General features: G+C 42.4%; 1 long non-coding RNA gene and 1 other non-coding gene across 2 annotated transcripts in view; one reads left to right on the top strand and one right to left on the bottom strand.

Annotated features, from left to right (window-relative positions):
- Positions 1-17,705, bottom strand: part of LOC144670421 (uncharacterized) — a 918,626-nt gene that overhangs the window by 282,188 nt on the left and 618,733 nt on the right. The window lies entirely within an intron of this gene.
- Positions 7-80, top strand: trnat-agu (transfer RNA threonine (anticodon AGU)). The gene has a single exon. It is a non-coding gene; the product is annotated as a tRNA-Thr (tRNA).

Below are 17,705 nucleotides of genomic sequence, written 5' to 3'. Positions count from 1 at the left end.
GTGTTGGGCTCTGTGGCTTAGTTGGTTAAAGCGCCTGTTTAGTAAACAGGAGACCCTGGGTTCAAATCCTAGCGGAGCCTTGCTTCCATTTACAAGTTTTGAGCTGATTTGAGCAGTTCCTCCGTAGCAGTGCAAATCATTTCTTGGTTCTGATGAGTATTTCCAAATTGCTAGCTCAAATTGCCCTCGCTTGTACAGCAGGTTTCCTTCTAACATTTCAACACAACTGAAGAAGAGATTTCTGGAAAGTGGACAATCACACTGAGAAACCCTCCCTCGTGTGACTCCACCGGAAGAGATGGGCGCTATTCTATTTAACAGTTGAAGTTCAGAACACTGACATCCAGACTCTGGAAGAACAAGACAACAGAGCAAGGTAAAACTCACTGGGTCAGCGATAGGATTCAAACTTCATCACCGGAAATAAGAGGAAGAGAGGTGAACAATAGTTTACTTTGTGAACGCTGTAACAAGCAGTTGGCAAATTCTGTTTTCTGAGACCTCACTGCAGATGTGCAATGAACCTGTTTTCCACTCCGTTTAAAATGCTGAATACTCTGAGTTTACATCTAGGTGGACATTCGGTTTAAATGTATTTGTGAAAAAGTGTCAATTGTTTACATGTTGTTAACGTGGCAGCACATGAACATTTCAAAGCGTTCTCCTCACAACCTGCTCAACACGTTTCACCGAAAGAGATTATCATTTATCTTAAATATTCTTTCACAAAGAGGGATATTAGGTGTCACTCCACGGACATTCCAATGGATTTGGGACGGATTCATTACAAATAATCAGGACTTTCTAAGCACCTCAATCAGCCACAATTTCTTCCCAAGAAACCGCTCTCGACATTCATCTCACTGAAGCAGCGTGTGACCGTGTTGTATCTGCCAGTGTGGAGGTGACCAGTTTGGGGTCGGTATCGGCCTGTTCCACCCTAGACTGGGGCAGGATGTAAGGGGAGGGTTTCCCCGAATTTCGGAAAACATCGTTATTCGGAAAAATGAGACAAATTGAAAGGAACCAATGAATAAACCCCAGGGCCCAGATTGGAGAATCTGTAGATTCCCTTTGGGAAAGTGAATCGGAGCAGAATGAAGGGTGAACATTCCCACTGCCCAGAAGCGGTGAAGACACAGCTCAGTCAGCCCGGCCCCCTCCATTCTCACACTGGAACATTCCTCACATGGAAATTATTTAACCCAGTGAATTAAATCCTTACAGCCGATAATTTATACAACTGATTGAAGGAATGTCGAGCGTGGTTACCGAGTGACGGTGAAAAGTTTAACATTTGTTCCGTTCAACCAAACTGCGATGAAATGTGAACATTTCTTCTCATTGTTAAAAATAAATTGAAGGGCCTGGATAAAAATGTTCAGTGTTTGTGAGAGTGGGGTCTGGGTGAGCAGCTGGTGAGTGCGACAGGGCCAGTGCTGGATGCAGGAAGCTCCCGTCAGTGTGGGTGGGTCTGATGGGGCTGAGTGATTGACAACTGGCGGTTGTTGGTGTTTCCATAAATCATGGAAATTCCCTCCGACAGCTTATTTTCTTCATTTGATTGCAAACAACTTGAGCAAAAGTGAATCAGGGCAGGAACATTTTTGGTCTGTATGAAAGCGGGGCGTGGGGTAGGTGGGGGTTGGGGGGGAGGGGGAGGGGAGGAGGGGGGAAGGGGGAATGATTTCAGCTGCCATTGTCCAATGGTGAAAAGTTTCGACGACAAATCCACTGGGTTTTTCCACTTTGACTTGCGTCCTGCTCCCTGAGGATCTGTTCAGTATTTTTAATTCTGTTTTATTTTGAATCCTCTATTTCCACAGGATGCTGGCACCGAAATGGCTCATACTTGGCGCTGTTGTTATCTATGAAGCAGGTATTGTTTGCGCGGTGGGCGGAGGCGCTGCTGCCTCACAGCTTCAGGGATCCGGGTTCGGTCGGGTGTCTGTCCGAGTGGAGTTTGCACTTTCTCCCCGTATCCGTGTAGATTTTCTCCGGTTAGGTGGATTGGCTTCGGTAAATTGCCCCTCAGTGTGTGTCTGTGTGTGTGTGAGTGTGTGCCTGTGATGGACTGGAGTCCACGTCCTGGGTGAACTCCGCCAACGCCTATTGCCTGTCCGGATGGTCTCGGACTCCCCGCGATCCTGAATTGGATGAAGCGGCTCTGGAAAGGTGAGTGACTGCACGGTCTAATGGAGACATACGGTCTAATGGAGACATGTTCAGAGGGCTGTGCCAGAGGGTTTCTTTCAGGTTTTAGGCATCTTTTGGTCCATTAGCAGCAACCGGATGTCTGCAGAGGAACTCGGAATGCCGAGCCCCTCTTCTCAGGGTGGACTTATTCAGGGGAGAAAATGTTGGTTAAGGAGATAATGAAAGGTCTGGGCATTTGGGCCGAGATTCCCGGAGTTTGGGGGAATAGCATAAATCGGTGGAGCAATGTGAGATTAGCGGGATACCAGCTTGGGACATTATCCAGTCTGTGCTGGGGGACTGCTGGGAAGGAAGTTGTTTTGTCTGCTTATCCAAGCGGAATGTTGGGGGTAGAGCGGCGGTCAGAGCCCGAGGGGAGGGTGAAAGCCTTTCACTGAGTTTCACGGTTGTAAATCAGATCCTGGAAGTATTGCTGCTGTGTTCCCAGGAGGTGGGGTCTCATATCTAGAGGAAAAAACTTACATCAAAACTGAGATGTAGGGCGTTGGAATCTGCTCTGCATCGATTAAATTCTATTCATTTTTGTTTCCCGTAATAAACAAGAGTTGTGAAGCAAAAGCTTACATCAAGGACCGGTCACTGAAGTAAAAAAGAATTGGAGACCCGGGACGTTAGAACCTGCTCGGCACCGATTCATATTAACTCAATATTGTGTCCTGGGATAAATAAGTGGTTTGTTGCTGTCCATTACAAAAACAAATAGAATTCTGAAGGTTCTGGCCAGTAACTTCATAATTTCCACTATTACATCTCTCAGCATCGTCAGCTGCATCCCATTAAGTCCTTGCGATTTACCAACATAAAGTTCAGCCAGTCCGTCCAGTACCTCTTTTTAAACAAGAGTTAAATAGAAAAGAAGGCAGTTGTAAATTGTGGATGGATAAAATGAGCACTTTTGTTGAAGAGGATGTAAAGGAGAAGAGGGAAAGCTTTGTAGTAAAGAACTAGGATTAATAGAAATAAAAATAGCAATAAGTGGAATGAAGGAAGTGGGGTTTTCATGGGCTGATTAGCGAATTTCACAAAGATTCTTTTAATAAAGATTGAAAATTCATTTTTCGACGCCTTTAATGAAATTAACATTGATGGAAGCCTTTCCTCATCTATAATGCATCATATCTTAGTTAACAAGAATCATGTGGGTAGATGGGATTCAAAGAATTGGAGGCATATCCCATTATAATAATGAATATAAGATCCTGGTGAGGGCTATGGAAAAGTTATGGGAAGAACAGCAAGACCTTGGAGAGCGTACAGTGGAGATTTACTGGAATGGTATGAGCGGTGAGGGATCCTGTATATGGATGGACTGGGTTAAAAACTGCCAGTGTTCTTCTTATCACAGGGAACGTTAAGGGGAGATTTAGTACAGGTATTTAAAATCATCCCAAGTATTTTGTTTCTTATACAATACGGTTTACCAATTGACAGAATGTTTGACAACCAATGAAGAGTACATACACTCTGTAAGATTTTTCTATTGTCACAATTTAATTTGTCAGGAAATGTTTCACTTTGGTCCATTCCAAACAGTCCCTGACCTGATGTAATAGAAATTCCTTTCACTTACAGAAGCTGCATTTCCAACATTGCGCACCAGGCGGCTCATTCAGAACCTTCTTACCAACTTTTCATGGATGGAAAAAGGGTGTGAGACTGTGTTCTAAAACTCAGACAGGTGATCAGGTGACTGAGAGTTTAAGGTGCTGGATTGCTAATCTATTATGTTTTGCATAAGTGGCTTCCAGTCCAATCCTTGCTGCTAGTTTGTGGATATTATTAATTAATTGTTGCTTCCTGTTTTGTTACATTTTGAATAAAAGAAAACTGAAATCCGTTGCTTGTCAATATCTCACTGGAGATCACGGATTTCTTCAGACTTCATCAAAACTGTGACTGACAATTACAGTTCTTCACCCAAATTATACTGGAATGATTATCAGACAGGATTCATGAAAGGAGGCAATGGAAAAAGTTAATGACGATGGAGCAGGAACATAACATTATCCTTGGGGAACACATTTAAGTTGAAATTTGCTTGATGAGTTCAGTGAGTGAGCAAGTTTTAGCAAATGAACTTTAAAGTGATGGGCCGTCTAATTAATCCTATGGAGGATAGAGCAGATTGTTTATTTATGTGCTGAGATGTGGGAAAATGTGGAGGAGCAGGAAGCTATGTACAGACATCATTAAAAGCTAGTGGACAGGAAGGTAAAAATACGCTAACAATGCTAGTAGAAAACAAAGGATTGGACTTCATGCAACAGCTTTATAAAACTCTGTTTAGATCCCATTTAGATCACTGTGTTCAGTTCCGGACAACACACTTCAGGAAGGATAGATTGGCCTCCGAGTGGGAGCAGCAGAATTTCACCAGAGTGATACCAGACTCAAATGATGACGGATTTCGAAAACTAGTCTCGTAATGCCTTGAATATCGAAGATTAAGGGGCGACATAACTGAGATATATATGATGATTAAATGATTTAACAGGGTAGATCGGGAGGAACTATTACCTCTGGCGGGGGAAGACCAGAAGAAGGGGACATAACCTTCAAATTAGATTGAAGCCTTTCAGGGATAATTTCACGAAGCACTTCTTCACACAAAGGGTGGTGGAAATAATGAATTCTCTCCCTCAATCAAGCGTTAAAGCTGGGAGTCAATCAAAAATTTCCAAACTGAAACTAATGGCTTTTGTTTGGTAAGAACTTTAAGAATTACAAAACAAAGAGGGATAGACGGAGCTAAAATACAGACCAGTCATGAGTTCATTAAATGGCAGAACAGGCATGAGGGAAGAATATTTTACTTCTGTTTGTATATTCCGATTTTCATAGTCCTGGACCGAGCAGGCTTTCAAATTATGATCCAGTGTGTACATATTGCCTCATGAAGTTAATTCCTCCACCCACTCTTCATAAAGAAAAAACTAAATCTGGACGGAACTGAAACGAGGTGTTAGCCTTTGTTGATGCCATTATTCTCTCAATATTGACAGTCTCCAGTCCTGAACTAGAATTCTGCACACAACTCAAGCCCGAGTAAATACTGCAGATAATTAAATTATCCTCTCCAACCTGCATTTCCTAGATTTTACAAGCTGCCAATCCTTTGATCAATATTTGGGAATTTAAATCCTGAAACATCTGTCTGTTAACCCAATTCTATCGTTTTTTTTCAGCGGGGCGGAATTAGAATCCAGTTGTTTCCCTCTCTGTTCATATTCTCTCAGTGTCGACTTCCCTCACTGATTGGACGGGAAGTGTGTTTGTATTAATTCTGTGAAGGACAAACCTGCTCCGTGATACAAGCATTTTCTGTGTCTTTTTAAAAATTTCAGCTGATAATTTCTCATTGAAACACAGGAAATCATGAAAGTTTCCCGGCTCCTGCATACTTTTGTGAGCTGATGAAACAAAATAAATCCAATTCCTGCACATAATGAATTCAGGCAGGAGGAGGTGCCTGTATCTCAATGATAAGATATTGGATCTGATGAAGAAAGTTTTTTGAAGGGCGATATGTTCCTGTGTGAAGCCGGGAAGGGGTTTGGTTTTCCACTTTAAACTTTGATCCTTCCGTTAGTTCTTTGTGTGCAGCAGTTTCTGGTGGTGTTATTGAGTCAGGAAAGTTGGTCAAGACAGTGGGAGAATTCCCCGCGCTCCTTTCAATAGCGCAGGGGAACCTTCATCAACATCAGGGCTCAATTTAATCATCTCTTCAAAAACCTGCTGCCAGTTATTGTTCAGGGTTACATTGAGCTGGGACACTGAGGTTAGTGACTTAATGAAATCAGTTCTTCATACAGAAAACATTAGCCCCTCACACACTCTGATCAATTAGACCCTCTATCCTTTATTAATGATTCATTTGTTGTGATTTTGAGTGCCACCCGAGTTGAGTTTTCAGTCAGATTTCATGTCTAATTGAGCAAAACTGAAACTGGTTAAGGGAAAAGGAACATACACTTTCTGTCAGAAAGGGGCAGCTAATTTGCACAGAGGAAACTCCCACAAACATCAATGTGATCATACTTCGGGCTGTTGATTGATGGATAGATATCAGCCAGTACTCGGGACGGGGATAACTCCACTGCTCGTTTGTATTCTACCACAGCACCATCCGATCACTTACAATAAAATGAGAGGATGGACGGTGCTTTGTTTTAATGTCTCTTCTGAAGGACAGCACCTCCCTCAGTACTGGAGTGTCAGCCTTCCATGTTACAAGAAAATTTCGTAGTGGGATTTGAAGAAAGACTCCTGTGTTTTAAAGGAGACTGTGACCAAGTCAGCCCCAGTGAAAGTGTTTAAGAAATCGCCCAATCTACAGGTACATGACTCGGGTAAATATGTGGTCATCCCCTGTCAGGTCACATGACAGCTGGAGCCACAAGGCATCACAGCCAGATTTGTGACTGGATTCAAACCCAAAATCCTGTCTCAATGACATTTCAAATAAAGCTGTCGGCTGCTTGAAAACACAACAGTTAAACTTTCTGCCTGATCATGAGAGCGACTGTGACATTTACAAAACTAAATCATTAGATAAATAGTTCAAAAACCATCAAGTTTGAAATCCTATGAGGAAAAGTCAAGTTATTATTGAGAACTCTGCTGAGAAAGCTTCATTGGACAGCACAGAAGTCAGGTGAAGAGTCTGAGTAAATCGACACCAGCGAACAAGTCAACATTAAAACTGAATCAACTCTTGTGAAGATCAATGAGTAAAAGCTGAGTGCTCCGTGCACCATCAGCTCATCAAGTAGATGTATTGTCTGGATAAAGCGTTCTGTTTAGAACAGGATTTATTGAACTGAGGCACGTTATTGCAGAACAAATAAGTCACTTCTAGATTTTCCTTTGAAAACATAGAAGCTAGGAGCAAACTTCCAGTTTGTTGATATATTGAATTCAGATAAACTGGAATTACAATGCAAATGAATTCATATTCAAAATCAAACCTTACTTTCAGGTAAATTACGTGGAACGATTAAATTACAAACAAGAACTCAAGTGACCTGTGAGCTCAAACACAGAGAGAGTAAATTTCAGACTGAAGACTTAAAAAATTCAATTTTTTGCAAGTGAGGGTTAAGTGCAGTGGGGGAAGGAGCTGCTGTGTAATTTTAACCGAGATACTGCAGCAAAAGTACAAGAGGGAAGGAGTGGAACTCTCTAAATTTTAACCGAGAGACTAGAGCAAAAGTACAAGAGGGAAGGAGTGGAACTCTCTAAATTTTAACCGAGAGACTACAGCAAAAGTACAAGAGAGAAGGAGTGGAACTCTCTAAATAACGAGAACTTTAATTAAATAGACAACTCATTTCAGTGAAATGTTGGGACAGCTGAGAGCTGTTGCCTACACATCCTGTGCTCTGTGGAAACTCCAAATAAGACCGTTGATAATAGTCAGATTCATAATACATTACAGAACCAAGCAGAATACAGAAAGTGCAGAGGAGAGATGAGAAAAGGAAATTAGATCAGAAGAGAGAGCGTATGAGAAAAGATTTGCAGATAACAATCGAAAACACAGAAGATTTTTTACCAGCATAAGGGCAGTCACTGAAAGGGGGGCTGACTTGGAGATCCTGTGCGGGGAGAGGGCATGGCTGACGTACGAAATGAGAACATACAAACAAACTAATTAGCAGCAGGAGTACGCCACTCAGCCCCTCGAGCCTGCTCCGCCATTGTAACCTCAACTTCATATTCCTGCCTACCCCCAATAACCTTTCACCCCCCCCCCCAACCCTTGTTAATCAAGAATCTATCTAACTCTGCCTTTTAAATATTCAAAGTCTCTGCTTCCACCAGCTTTGAGGAAGAAAGCTCCAAAGACGCTCGACCCTCGGATAGAAAAGAAACTCTGTCTGAAATGAGCGACCCCTTATTTCTAAACAGTAACCTCTAGTTCCAGATTCTGGTACAAGAGGAAACGTGTTCTCCACCTCCACCCTGTCAAGACCCTCAGGATCTTAAAGGTTTGAATCTAGTTGTCTCTTACTCTCCTGAACTCCAGGCGATACAAGCCTAACCTGTTCAACCTCAGCTCATAAGACAACCGGCCCATCCCTGGTATTTGCCTCGTAAACTTTGCACTAACCCTGTCATCACCAAACAAGCGGATGCTGCTAATGTCATTGGTGGGGAAATTGGATAGGATGAAAAGGATGCTATCACAAGGCTGGCACCGCTCACAGTAGAAAAGCTGCTCGATCCGCATCGGATACACCTTGGATTACTGAGGGAATGAAGGGTGGAAATAGCGGGGATTCGAGCCACAATCTTTCAATCCTCCTTGGATACGGGAGTGAAGCCAGACAACTGCAGGTTGTTCATGTTACATCCGTGTTTAAAATGGAGAGGGATAAACCCAGTAACTACAGAGCAGTTAGTCTCATGCTGGTGGTGGGGAAACGTTTAAAGACAATAATCCAGAACAAAATTCATTGTCACTTGGTAGAACATGAGTTGATAAATGATAACCAGCACAGATTGTTTAACAGAAAATCAGCACTGAAATACTTAATACAGCTCTTTGGTGACGTGTCAGAGAACATTGACCAGGGAAGTGAGGATGATGATGTGTGTCTGGACTTCCAAAGGGATTTGAAAAAGTCCCACATAATGAACTTGGTAAAATTCCAGCAGCAGGGATTAAAGGGGCAGCGACAGCATGGATACAAAATTGAATAAGGGACAAAAAGGGTAAAGTTGTGGCGAGCTCTGAAGAAGAGTCATATGGACTCAAACGTTAACTCTGTTTCTCTCTGCACAGATGCTGCCAGGGCTGCTGAGTTTTTACAGCATTTTCTGTTTTATTGTACATTTTAATAACTTCCAGCCTATATTCAAGTTTGCTGATAACACTAGGTTAGGTGACATGGTTAGTAGCATATGTGGGAGCAGCAAGTTTCAAAGTGTCAGTGACAGATTCAGTGAGTGAATAAAACTGTGGCCGGTGGTGGTCAACACTGGGAAGAATGAGGTCATCCATCTTGATCTAAAGAAAGATCCGAGAATTTCCTAAACAGTCAGAATCTTGGGACTATGCTGGAGGAGCCGAGAGTGAGAGCTGAGTGAGACCGGAGGGTGGAGAAAGAGTCTGCATAGATATGTAGATGCTAAAGTGAGTAGGGATAAAATGCAAGTACAATGTAGTAAAATGTCAGCCTGCCCACTTCTGCAAGAAGCATAGGAGAGAGGAATATTACTGAGATGGAGAGAGACTGCATAATCCTGTGGTACAGAGGGATCCTTGTACAAGAATTACAAAAAAATGTTTCGATGACATTGCAGAATGCTGCAGTACAGATGGATATGGGTGCCGCTGTATAAGAATCATTGAAAAAAAAGTTATCATTTAGGTGCGTCAAATACTTAGGAGGGCAGGTGGAATGTTGATCTTAAATACAAGGGGACTGGAATAGAAAAGCGGAGAAGCCTTGATGCAACTGTTCAGGGCATTGGCGAGACCACACCTAGAATAATGGGTGCTGATTTGGCCTGATTACTGAAGGATGGATATACTTGCTTTGGAGTCAGTTCCCGAGAAAGGTGACTGGGATATTCCCTTGACTGAGGGGGTTTTCTAATGAGGAAGAGTTGATCAGGTTGGAACTAAACTCACTCGAATTTAGAATGACTTAACAATATGATAGTGAATGAGCATCTGGCAATGGGTGAACGCAATATGTTAGAGACAGACATTCAGTTCGAGCAGAAAGGTCGCATACATGATAGTTATCACCTCAAGTAAGGCCAATAAGGATGGAATTTAGCGGTAAACTGAGGACGTTAAATTCCCATCAGCTATTAACAGGTAAAACAAGACAGGAAACAATCAGAGGTACTCAAAGAATAATTTAGTGTAATCTGTACCGAAGGAATGAAACTCATGATAATTATGGTTAATTATTATGGTTAATATTATTAATAATGGGGACGGAATTCCATAAATTAAACCAGTGATTAAGAAGGAATGACAATTTCTGTCCAGATAATGATGAACTGTGTATTTGGTGCGATGCTGTCTCCGCTATGCTGATAGTTTTGTCCTTCTCGGTGGTTCATGTCACAGGGAGGACGCTGCTGTTCAAATAAAGATGACGAATTACTGCAGGGTGTCCTATAGATCGGAAAACCTGCGGCTAAGTTCCCCTCCGAGTCAATCATCATCCTGACATGTAAATATATCGCCGTTCCTTCACTGTCGCTGGGTCAAAATCCTGGAACTTCCTTCCTAACAGCACTGTGGGTGTACCTACACCACACGGAAAGCAGCGGTTCAAGAAATCAGCCCACCACCACCTTCTCAAGGGCAACTCGGGATGGGCAAATAATTCCGGCCCAGCCAGCGAAACCAACATCCCGTGAATTAACTTTAAAACATATGAACTTCACGATGTTGCTTCCATCTAAGAGGATGTTTTTTTCTATTCAGATAATCATAGTGATAGTGAAGGGGAGGTGGCCACTCCGGCCATTTGTGTCTGTGCCAGTTCTTTGGGGTCAATGGGCTGAGGGAATTGGCTCGGATGAGTTCACAGAATTTCCAGCTTGTGTCCGTCTGTGACTAAATGCCATATCAGAGATTTGTTGAAGATTGAATTTTTGCAGGAAGCTGATGTAAATAACAGAGACGATTAGTGGGTAACAGGAAATGCTCCCTTTTGGCATTAATGAGAATGTAAATAGCAGAGGATGGTTTCGATCCATCGACCTCTGGGTCATGGGCCCAGCACGCTTCCGCTGCGCCACTTTGCTGCTTGGTATTTAATGTTTACTGTTCCATTATGGTGTTAAAGTGTTTCACATGTTTAGAATATATTTCCTGCTGTGGAATTGTGCTCTCTGGTGTTGAGAAATGTTGTTTGTTGTTGTGTAAAATGCTTCCTTGCAGTACAAACGTGTTCCCGGTTGTACAAATATGATGGCCGAGCCAGCGAATCTTATCCATTGAATTTAAAAAAAAGTTCCGCTCTGGTGCACTTCTCAGCTCTGGCCAGTAGATGTCAGCACACTCAGAGAGCGACAGAACAGACAAGAACCGTTCACATTTTATTGGACGGCGAAGGGAGGTTTTTGAAATTACGAACGGTGGTGATGACATTTCATGATATTTTGTTGTACCAAGCAGAATTTATAATGTTGTGCTGAAACCTTCAGACCGTTGTTTTGTATTTTGTCTTCACTGCCCTTTTCTGGCCCATTTTTTGAACGTGGGATTCAATATCTATGTCACTCACTGGTACTGTGTGAAACTGAAAAACATTCTGAACCTGTCAGTCTTGGTTACTGTATGTGAGTGTGGAGACAATGTCAGCGGAACTGCCAATGTGTTTGGATTTATTATGACAGTCACTCTCTTGGACAGTATATTTGTGTTATATTCCATTCCTATCTGTATCAGTGTTTTCTGATACTGAAGAAAGGTGGGTTACATTCTGAAACTGTCAGTGGAACTGTATGTGTGGAAGGATTTTGCTCTATCAGTCAGCTTCTGGTGCTGAAAGTGAGTGTTGGAGTCATTCTGTGTCTCTCATTCTCTGGTACAATATACCTGTGTCATATTCAGACTGCACATTGCATTTTCTGGTATTGTATGAGCGTCTGGTCACTTTTTGAGCCTGCCAGTAGAACTGTAGGTGTGCAAGTGTTTTGTTCTCAGTCACTTTCTGGTAATGCAAATGAGTTTGGGACTCATTCTGAATCTCATAATGGTGTGTGTGTGTGTGTGTTTAACTCTATCAGTCAGTACTTCTGTACGTGAACATGGAAATCATTCTGAATCTGAAGTCTTTGGTGCCCTTTTTTATTCATTCATGGGATGTTGGCTTCGCTGGCTAGGCCAGCAGTTATTGTCCATCCTTAATTGCCCTTGAGTAGGTGGTGGTGAGCTACCTTCTTGAACCACTGCAGTGCATTTGGAGCAGGAACATCCTCAGTACTATTCAGAAGGGAGTTCCAGGATATTGACCCAGTGACAGTGAAGGAACAGCGATATATTTCCAAGTCAGGATTTTGAGTGTAGTATCCACTCTGTATCCGTTACATACATGTCAGACTCTCGTAACGTGTGTGAGCACAGCATTCAAAGCAGATCTGTCAATGGCACTCTGTATCTGTGATATTGTAAAGTAAGTGTGGGAGTCATATGTTTCTTTCATCACTTGGTTGTGTTTGTGAGCATGAGATTCATTCTGTATCTGTCGGTGCGATTAATTTTACGTCTGTCAAACTTTGGTATTATAAAAAAAATGAGATTCAATTGGTGTTTTTCAATCATCAGTATTGTTTGTGAAAGTGGAGTTTATTGTGTGTGTGTTAGTGTGTGGTCTTCCATTTGTATCCGTCAGCATCTGTTACTCTATGTGATTCTTGGACTCTTTCTAAATCTCTCAGTGGGACAATTGGTGTGTCATATTTCTTTAGCATCACTCAGATTCAGCTTTTGTGAGTGAGTGCAGTGAACAGCCTGTATCTTTCAGCATCTGGCACTGAAAATGTGCTTGAGAATTATTCTCTGCTTCGGTGAGTGTGGGATTCATTATATAACTTTCAGTCTCTGGGACTAATTATAAGTTTTGATTCATTCCACATACATTTCCAGCAGAACAAGTCACTGATGTGGTAGGTTTAAAGCAAACAATGTGTGTCAGCTTTGGCTGAGTATTAAATCCCAGTCACTGTGAACACAATTGTGAAAGATAATGTATCCTTCAGTCTGATCCTGGATTGGTCCGCAAGTGTAACTCCAGCTTGTACGAAATGATTTGATATGTGGCATTCAGTCTGATTCTAAGTCAGAATTTCCACACAAATGCAAAATGGAGCTCAGTCCTGAATTGGTAAAGTATCTTTAATTTGACGCTGTGTGAGGATTGAGAACTAGCATGTCGTTTATAGCTCAATCCATACTCATCAAATTAATATTGTATCTCAGTTTCTGAATCAGGGTGAGTTTTAACCAGAATCTGAGTTTGGATCTCAGGTTATACTCACTTTCAGAATATCTCAAACTGATAATGCACTTGAGGTTTGGATTTGTATCTAATGTATGTGTCAGGACAAAATGTGGGAATTAATACTGCAATTTATAATCTAATGATGTGTGCAAATATTGGACCGGTGCTTAACATGAATCTCAATGTACATTATTAATGTTAAGCCTGTAAACTTGAAACTGGAAACATGCATCAGTTTTATTGGACATTTAGTTTGTAGCTGAGGCTCTACTATTGTGGGATTGACCTGCTAAAAATTGTATCGTGGGTGAGAATGTGGATTACCCGTCTGTGGTACTGAGTCGAGGTAACATGGGAACAACGTCTATCTCTCCTGCACTGTTTGATTGATGGATGGAAAGTGTGACTCTGGAACTATTTCTGCTGTCTGAGACTGAAATTGATGTCCTGTCTGTGTCTCTGCGCTCTGTCAGTGATAATGTACGGATTGTGTGGGAGGAGCTGGCGGGAATCTTCATTCTAGCTTGGCTGGAGGAAACACCATATTTATTCTGGTTCCTTCAATTATTTGCCTGTTGGAAAAAAGTATATTTTAGGACTCAAGTACAGGTGGGGTAGAAGATACAGTTTCCATCAGTTTGACCTCTATAAATAATCATTGTGAATGTTTTGAGAAACTTTAGTTAGGCTCAAGCTCTGATTGGTCAGTCCATTCTCAATCCAAATCTTCAACCAATCGGAGAACCAGGTAGAAGGAATTGGAAGTGCCGATTGGCTTATATTTTATTGGCTGATAAACTCGAAAAGCCCGCCAATTTGAGGGGAAAAAAAGATAATAGCCAAACGGCTTAATTTCCAGGCAATTTTAATCCCACACTTTCGGAGCTGTAATATTGCATTTTGCGTCACAGAATCCTGGCGCTATTTTAGGAACAGATTAACTTTCTCAATCTCTTATCTGTAACTGGCGGTAACAAAGCAGCGATTTAAAACAGAGCCAATCTCAGCTCACTGGAAACGCAATAACATAGGTTACCAACCGACTCCTTCACACAGGCTTCGCCGGGACAGAGAGAAACGGCTGATTTCTGATCCTCTCCCCTGAAAGCGGCCGGGAATGTTACATTCGGAAGAGCGGAGCGCTCCAGCAGCCACACGCTCAGCATAGCTGCTGTTTCTCAAGAGCCTGTGGACACGGCCCGCGGGGAGCTGCAGTCCAGCCCGGGAGGAGCGAGACTTGACTTTGGCTTTGTCCTGGGCTCTACTGCTGGTCTTTCTACAATCTTACACACACTTACACCACGAATGAAGAATTCCTCCCGCACTCACCCTTCCCCGATCTTCTGGGGAATGTCGTCGGCCGACTTCCGAATTGTCAATGTTCGTAATCTCATTGGGTGGCTTTTGTAACCAATTAGAGAGCAGCCTATTTCACCAACTTTCAAAGATCAATGAGAAAATGGGCCGGAGATTGACTGAGCCAAACTGGCAGAGCGGAAACGGGTTTTCAAATTGAAAATAAGCGCCAATGTATTTGAGAATGGCTGAAAAAAAGAGACATGTCAAAGCTTTTCCTTCTGCACGCAACAGGACACTCCCAAAATAGCCAATATAAGGGGAAGACAACAATTTATACTGATAGAGAATATACTTCAGGGTGGAAAGTGACTGTCTTAGGCCCGGTCATGAGCTTGTGTGATACACAGCGCGAAATGATCTGATCAGGGTAGCCATTACCCTGCAGGATGTTTTTTATGAGCCCGGTTTCAGCATCAAGCTTGCACGGTGAGCAAATGGCTCGGGTCTATTTACAAGGTTGCCGATAAGACCAATCTTACAGAGCGTGGAACTGTAAGAATCCCAACGCGTAGATTGACCAGTGAAGGTCGGCTTGCGGTAAACCTGGTAGAGAATCCTCTGGAAGATTTCTCATCTAGTGTGTCAAGGGAGGGGAGATATTTTGACTGCTCTATTTCATAGGTGAATTTGAGCGCAGGATGGAGCCCATAAAGACATGTAAGGAAATTGTTACATGCAGCTGCGGATTTAAATATAGCAAACGTATGATCCACATATCGGAAATATGCGAGAGGGAGGAGGTGAAGCGTCTTTCCAGCCAAGGCCCGAATTTTACGATCGAAAAACGTGAGTGATGAAAATGTTAGAATTATTTTATTTCGTTAGTCCATTATTTTCTTGTTGGAAATCTTCCCACACTTTCTGTTGTTCTTTATCTCATTTTGGAAACCACAGAGATTAACTCCTCGAGTCCGGAATTGTGGTCTGACCACGGGTAAGGCGGAAAAATAAGCAGCAACTGCGGGGAATCGAACTCCGGTCAACTGCTTGGAAGGCAGCTATGCTCACCACTATACCACCATCGCACACTTTTTTTAATTACAGTCAACATTTACAGTACCGCGAAACACACTATATCTTTAGCATATTGTGTCTGATTGATAAACTGTTTTGCAATAATTCTCACCATGTTTATGTCGTTTCACATTCATTTAAAATGTCCCCATAGAAGTTACCTCTTTGCACGTCTCACATGCAGCCAGCAGACGGCACCAGTCCACAATAAATTGGCTCCTGTTGTTTCTGTGGACACATCGAGACAGGAAAAGGCCTGTAACAAAAACAGAAATACCTGGAAAAACTCAGCAGGTCTGGCAGCATCGGCGGAGAGGAGCACAGTTGATGTTTCGAGTCCTCATGACCCTTGAACATAACTAAGTAAAAATAGGGACGGGGGTGAAATATAAGCTGGTTTAAGGGGGCGGGGGAGAGGGTGGTGTTGTTTGGACGAGCAAGCAGTGATAGGAGGAGATAACCAAATGACTGTGGGATTCATTCTGTCTCTATCAGGCTTTGATTCTGAACGTCTGCTCATGATTCCTCTGTGTCTGTAAGTCTGGGCTACTGTGTGAAAGTCTGATTCATTCTCTATTTCTACATCTCAGACAGTTTGAAATTCATTCCGTATCTACTGGTCAGTGATACTGTGTGAGATGTGGGATTCATTCTGCATGTGTCAGTCTCTGGTGCTGTCTGTGTATTGGGCAGTTTGTCCGTGCCTGGTAACGTATAGGGTTTGTCCAGTAGTTCACCATGTCCAGTTTTGTGTGTGAATGTGGGGTTTATTTTATTGTTCTCAATCTTTGATGTTGCTTATGTCTCTGGGATTAATTCTGGATCTGTACTCAATAGTTATCTCAGGCATGGTGTTGTAAATGATTCACATCTTAATACCTGTCAGGAAGGAAACCTCTCATCCCAATCCTTACCCAATTAGGTTTACATGTGATCTTAGAACCAATCACAATAAACAGGTTAACCCTGAACTGCAGTCTACAATGTGAAATAAATGGTTTTGCTGACCACTCTTGAGATACCTATTAAACACAGATATGGAAGAAAAGTACCCTCACATACAGCTCCCAAGTCACATAGAGTACGAATCCCACTCACATACACAGTCCCAGTAACCGAGTGATATACAATTAATCCCACAGTAACTCTCTGCCCCAGATGTAGACATATATTAAAATACATTATTCCAAATTCCAATTCAGTACCAGATTTTGACAAATACAGAATGAGCCCTGAATGCACATACAGACACACACAAAGATAGTGACTGATACAGGATGTGACACAAATTCACATGCAGTGCCATGGAATAAAAGTTAAATGTTAAATCCCGCCATCAATTCCAGTAACGGAAAATAATGCACACAAAATGAATTTTACTGACATTCATTAACAGAGATTGTAAGATACAGAATGAATCCCATAGTCCTTTTCAGTTCCAGATACTGACAGATGCAGAATTAATTGCAGAATTACCTGGAAAAACTCAGCAGGTCTGGCAGCATCGGTGGAGAAGAAATCAGTTAACGTTTCGAGCCTTCACGGCCCTTCGGCAGAACTGAAGCATAGTTAGGAGAAAGGAGAAATATAAGCTGGTTTAAGGTGGAGGGGGTGGGGGGGTGGGGGGGGCGGGGGGAGAGAGGAGTTGAGGGTGTGGTGATTGTGGTGATAAGCAAGCAGTGATAGGAGCAGATAATCAAAAGATGTCACAGACAAAAGGATCAAAGAGGTGTTGAAGGTGGTGATATTTGTCTAAGAAAAGTGCTAATTAAGAATGGAAGACAGGATACTCAAAGTCCAGCTCTAGTGGGGGTGGGGTGGAAAGACTAACAAGGTTTTAGTTTTAGATTTAAAAATAATGGAAATAGGTGGGGAAAGAAGAATCTATATAAATTATTGAAAAAAAAAGGGGAGGGGGGAGAAACGGGGTGGGGATGGGGGGAGGGGTACTTTAAGATCTAAAGTTGTTGAATTCAATATTCAGCCCGGAAGGCTGTAAAGTGCCTAGTCGGAAGATGAGGTGCTGTTCCTCCAGTTTGCGTTGGGCTTCACTGGAACAATGCAGCAAGCCAAGGACAGACATGTGGGCAAGAGAACAGGGTGGAGTGTTAAAATGGCAAGTGACAGGGAGGTTTGGGT

This window comes from Cetorhinus maximus, chromosome 31 (assembly GCF_964194155.1).
Source record: "Cetorhinus maximus chromosome 31, sCetMax3.hap1.1, whole genome shotgun sequence".
Taxonomy (NCBI): Eukaryota; Metazoa; Chordata; class Chondrichthyes; order Lamniformes; family Cetorhinidae; genus Cetorhinus; species Cetorhinus maximus.
The sequence above is the reverse complement of the archived record's forward strand: the minus strand, read 5'-3'. Positions and strand labels throughout refer to the sequence as shown.